General features: G+C 40.8%; 1 protein-coding gene across 1 annotated transcript in view; it reads right to left on the reverse strand.

Annotated features, from left to right (window-relative positions):
* Positions 1-5,752, reverse strand: part of SLC6A3 (solute carrier family 6 member 3) — a 109,120-nt gene extending 103,368 nt beyond the window's left edge. The window contains exon 1 of the mRNA XM_075271013.1: positions 5,664-5,752. The gene's annotated coding sequence lies outside the window, so the exon portion shown is untranslated. The remainder of the gene's footprint in view (positions 1-5,663) is intronic.
* Between the last annotated feature and the right edge of the window lie 248 nt (positions 5,753-6,000).

Raw genomic sequence — 6,000 nt, forward strand, 5'->3', positions numbered from 1 at the left:
GAAGGGATCACCCTTTCACTATTTACATTGCACAGATCTGTCCAATAATATTACAGCTTGTGATAGTGCATGGCTGCTATAAAATAGATGGGTGTGGTGTAAATAATGAAGGGGCTTCAAACAGTGTAATATGCTTTGCCGTAGCCCCGACACAGTATACTATGCTCCACAGTGGCCTCCACACAGTGCAATATACTCCACAGTGGCCCCACACACAGTATGATATATTGTACAGTGTCCCCCACACAGTACAATATGCTGCACAGATCATGCTTCTAGAGCCCCACATATGCGTGAATAGTCTTTAAAAAGGCTATTCAGACATCGGTAATGTTATATTAAACTACCCCCCCCCCCCCCGTTTTAAAATAATAACCTAAAAAAGAATGTGCTCTACTTACCGAACGTGCACGCTGGGCGGGCATTCAGGGTGTGTCTTCATCTTCATCCCCGCCTCTTCTTCCTCCGGTCCCGTCTTCCTCCAGCGCTCGCGAACGGACAGTGATAGCCGGGGCGCATGCGCAGTAGCCGTAGTAGAAGCCGCATGCTACTGCGCATGCGCCCAGGCCGGTTTTTCATATCAGTGTCCGCGAGCGAGCGCTGGAAGAAAACGGGACCCGAGAACATAGGAAGAAGAGGTGGGGAAGAAGATGAAGACACACCCTGAATGCCCGCCCAGCGTGCACGATCCGTAAGTAGAGCACATTCTTTTTTAGGTTATTTTTTTAAAACGGGGGGGTAGTGTAATATAACATTACCGATACCTGAATAGCCTTTTTAAAGACTATTCACGCATATGTGGGGCTCTAGCAGCATGATTTTGCTGATAGAGCCACTTTAAGGTGACAGCACTACTTAATATCCCTATACAGAGCATTGGCTAGTGGCACATAAAGGCAATGTATACAGAAATATTGGCCATTCTGGGACATTACAGAAGAACTGGCAATGTTAATGGTAGAGGAATGATTAAACTGCATTAGTAAGTTATATATCCACTGTGCAACTCAGAACTCTCAGAGCTTAACTGTTCAGAAGGATAAAGTGTTGTGTATCTGGTTGTCTTCATCATCTTCTTTGCTTTTTTAGCCAGTGACTAAAGTCACCAGCTCCAGATGTCACTGCTGAGGCTTCTGATTGGGCCTCAGTGATCACGTGTGGCATGCTAACGTCATTACATCGGAGCACCCCAAGTGACTGCTGGGGCCCAATTAGCTCAGGAGAGGTGAGTAACACTGTTTGTTATGTTTACTCACCTCCCCTGGGTCTTCCTGATTATAGCCTGGGGTCTGAAGAGACGTGTGTGGACTGTACAAAACCATTGTCTGAACCTTGCAAAATTTGTCTCAACTGATCAATACTCACCCTTCTGTACACTCCTGTGTCCTGCCACAGTAATTGACTGTATCAAAGGATGCCAATATAGTTGATTACTGGATTGGATTATAATGGGGGCAAATAGGGGGAGGGGGGGCAAATGGGGGTGGGGGGGGCAAATAGGCAGTTACATGCTGTTCATCCCCTTGCAGCCTCAGGACTCAGGCAACCACTCATTTTACATATGTCATAAACTGCTTTGTTCAATCCGGTCTGTCAGCAACTTGCATGGATGGAAAATGTCCTTTTGCTGACAGACCGGATTGTTTTTTCTATTGCAAGCCCTTTTGCCTGGAGAGGGGTTTCTGCCGTGTAATTTGTGGGATGATCCCCAGATTTACAGGTGCTGCTGCAATTGTTTTTCTTTAATATAAATATATATATATATATATATATATATATATATATTTTTTAAATGTTTGTTGCTTCCCATTAAGATCACTGATATACCTGCTGATCCTGGTCCCTATGACAGTGAGAATACCAAATATTACAAGCTATGTAGCACCATCTACTGGTCTACACTGTGATTTTGAGATAGCATCACATATGGAAAGCTACTTTATGTAGCACCATCTGGTGGTCGAGACTATGACTTATTAAATAACAGTGATTTCTCAGGTTTTCTTTCTTTACCTATGAATTCCTGGTAAAACTCAGAATAATAAAGATATTTTTTTTCCTTTGATTACACTGGCCAACGAAGATTTTGCTCCCTGAACACTTTTGAGTGTTTCTTATGTAATTTGAAAAGCTGATCATGAAAATCTACTCGAAATTTTCCTGTCATGTACCGTTTTTCAGACATCTTCTATTATAGCAATTTTTTTCATATTTTCAGGCTAAGTATTCTCCACAATATATGTGCTGTCCAGTTATGTAATTTATAGACAAGCAAAGGTATGAATTATTTGAATTATTATTTAAAAAACAAAAAAAACTTGATAGTCTTCAGTAGTTGATACCTTTTTAATGGCTAACTCATAATGATGACAGATTACAACGTTTCGGAACGCTCGACTCCTTTCTCAAGTAAATTTAAACCATTTCTGAAGGAGCATATTTATATACAAAAAGGGCACATAGGGATAGAATTCCAGGAGGAAGGGGGGTTGAGGCTTATTCGTTATTGGTAGAAACAATGTAAACACTTACAGGTCCTTATCAGTTCACAGGTTTCTGTAAAGTGACATCAAACCATGTGACAAATTTAACCCCCTCTCCAGTGTTTGAAGCAGGGTCATAAATTTACACTCATGAATGCGTCGTTCTCTCTTTGATCTGAAATTCCCTCCCAAAACCAAAACTTTCATGTGATCAGTCATATTATGATCCTCATTGCAGAAATGTTTTGATACGGGGAGGTCCATTCTTCGTTCTTTAATTGTATGACAATGTGAGTTCATCCGGATTCTAAGCTGCTGTCCAGTCTCTCCAACATACAAATTATCAGTGGAACATTTGATGCATATTATTAAATACACTACATTGGGTGTGCTGCAGGTGAACGTACCTGGGACTTTATATGCTCTGTTAGAGTTTGGTATCGCTATCCTGTCCGTCGTCAGTATGTGGGGACAGGTTTTGCAACGTTTCTGTCCACATCGAAATGTTCCTGTGTTGGTTGGAGGTGACAGTAAGCTGCTGACAACCATATTCCTGAGGTTTGGTGGCTGTCTGTAGCACAGGAGAGGGGGATCTGGAAATATGGATTTTAGACGGTTGTCTTTTTGTAGTAATGGATGTAATTTGCGTGTGATACCTCTTAGCGTCTCCAGGTGTGGGTTATATGTGACAACCAGGGGTACCCGATTGTTGTAAAAGCAACGAACAAGGAAGCAGAAGGTTGTCGTTATTTGAGACAAATGTTCCCAACAAATGCCAAGATTAAGGAACAAAATGTATATGAAGATTAAGGAAGGCATTTCTGTTGGTCCACAAATCTGACACATCATGAATGACAAGCACTTTGAAGAAAGTGCTGATGGGGCCTAAGAAAATTGCTTGGAAATCTTTCAAGGATGTTTCAGAGAATTTCCTTGTCAACTATCAAGCATCAAATTACATCAAATTGTTTGACAACCTTCTTGAAACTTACAAAGTGATGAAGTGCAAAATGTCATTGAAAATTCATTTTCTGCTTTCTCATTTGGATTTTTTCCTGAAAATTTTGGTGCAGTCTGTGATTAACATGGCGCATGGTTTCACCAGGATATTGCCATGATGGAAAAGCATTAAGAAAAGAGATAAGATAATCCTTTAATAGTCCCACATTGGGGAAATTTCAGCGTGTTACAGCAGCATAGTAATACAGATACAGGATAATACAGAGTAATATATTACAGACGTAGACACACATAAGCTGAGAAGAGAAGATATACTAGTAGGCCATAGCAGCTAAGGAAAAAAAACAGAAGAGAAAAGAGGAAGACCTCATGGTCATCGTCATAATCATTAGTTCTCTGTGCGGAGTGATCTTCGTTTGGTCTGATGTAGATTATACAGCCTTGTCAGACACATGTCAGCTCCTCGCTTCAGCTGCATATGTGTTAGGGAGAGAGGCGCGCAGCGGCGAAGTGAGAAGCTGACCTGTGTCAGCTCCTTGCTTCAGCCGCGTATGTCTTCGACTCAGATCTGCGTCCTCTGGATGCAGATCTGAGTTGAAATAGGACATACACAATGACTGCTATGGGCGCCAGGGAGCCGGCACACGGTGGCGGGCCAAAACCGGGCCCCCCCCATTTTTCAATTTGGCCGGGCCCCTGACGCCATCCATACTAGCTAACTATTGGTGGACACTAATACGGGACCAGACATTGAGTACAAAAGAAAATCCGCAGTGAAACACTTTTTGTTCATTTGAACTAATAACTGGTAACATTTACATGCTTCATAATCACTAACACTTAATCTAATGTTTCTCAAAACTTCTACGTGATACAGACTATCCGAAATTATACTTCTGCTTAGCTTGAATGGATTTATCATAATCACCTGAAATTTTCAAGGAAAAAAAATTGTTGTCTAGTGTTATTCAATTGGATGTTTGTTACTCAATCATGCAAAAACAGCTGGACGGATGTGGATGAAACTTGGCACATAGATAGTTTGTAACCTCCTTTAACACATAGGCTACTTTTTATCCCAGTAAATGACATGGCTTCACGACTGTTATCAATTTATGATCATATACTATATTAAACTTCAGCTTTATCTCAGCTAACTGGAGATTGCTGATAAAGCCTTGTCTGTTATCTCTCTATGTAACCACAGAGATAACTGAGTCCATTGTGTACAAGCATTTGCATATTATCTGATCTGCTCCAGGTAGCGTGCTGAGACACTCAGATGGGAAAACCACCTTTAATTCAAATTGGCAGTTTCCCAATGTTGAACATGTTGGGAAAAAGAAAATCTAATTTGTCACAAAATTCTTAAAAAATGAGAGCTATGAGGGTAGCCAGAAGTCAACAGAGTTCTACTCAAGCGGAGCTGAGAGGATTGAGCAAGCTAGGAGTCAAGAGAACTAGGCCTAAGCTAGGCCTCTTAGAGCATCCGAAATGCCAGAGCAGGCAGATAATTAATACCAACAATACACTCATTATATGGTAAGCAAGCTGCTGAGATGCCGGAACAATCACAGGCACGGTGCGAGGAACAAGTTTAGCGACAGGCCAGCTTGAAAGCGGCGGAAACATTGGAACAGGCGGATGATCGATGCCAACAACATGCTCATTATATGGCATCCCAACCAGCTGCTGAGCTGCTGGAACAATCACATACACGGCACGAGAAACAAGTTCAGCAGCAGGACAGCTTGAGAGCTGCCAAAACGTCAGAGCAGGCAGAACAATCGACGGCAACAATTTGCTGAATATAGGCAGATCATCGACGCCAACAAAATGCAGACGAAGTCGTAGGCAGAGGCTGGTAAAGTCATATACTACATCCTCACATTAAAAAATAAACTTCCACAAGTTCATAGTGATTTTCCACAAAATCTATAAAGCAGCATGTCATTTTCATACTTTAACCATTTATGTTCATTATAGTGAAATACTAATGCTAAATATAACCTTATGATTATGTAACATCCAACACTGGTTTCCAAAACTGTATATAAAATTATCTAACAGGCCATAATCATGCAATAAAATAATTCTCTATGAATTTAGCATTTTTTGTGTAACCTCTCAATCATAACTTTTATGAATGCTCTGAAAACATTACCTGGCAGATGATATACAATGCATCTAAGACATACAGACAACATATATAATAAGTACCTTTACTTAGCTGACAAAGAAATGTAAAGTTTGTTGTAAAGGTTTTTCATTGTCTAGTTCTTCCTTTCAGCCTGATACTGCCAGTTAATGTAGTTGTCTGAGATTCACAGTGTCCGGGACTCTGGCCAATACACAGCGCAGTAATATCTGCTTTGTCTAAGCATTCTTTTGTCACACCACATAACTTAGTTCTGCCTGGTCTAACCAGACTTTATCAGGTTCTGAAGTGTCACATCTTTCATATAGTATCTCAAAGTATATGATATGAGACACTAAGAAAAACTTGATGTTCTTGGTTATCGCACATTACAAATGCATGTTTTAATGTTATCTCACT

The sequence above is a fragment of the Leptodactylus fuscus genome, chromosome 4 (genome assembly GCF_031893055.1).
Source record: "Leptodactylus fuscus isolate aLepFus1 chromosome 4, aLepFus1.hap2, whole genome shotgun sequence".
In the NCBI taxonomy this organism is placed as follows: Eukaryota; Metazoa; Chordata; class Amphibia; order Anura; family Leptodactylidae; genus Leptodactylus; species Leptodactylus fuscus.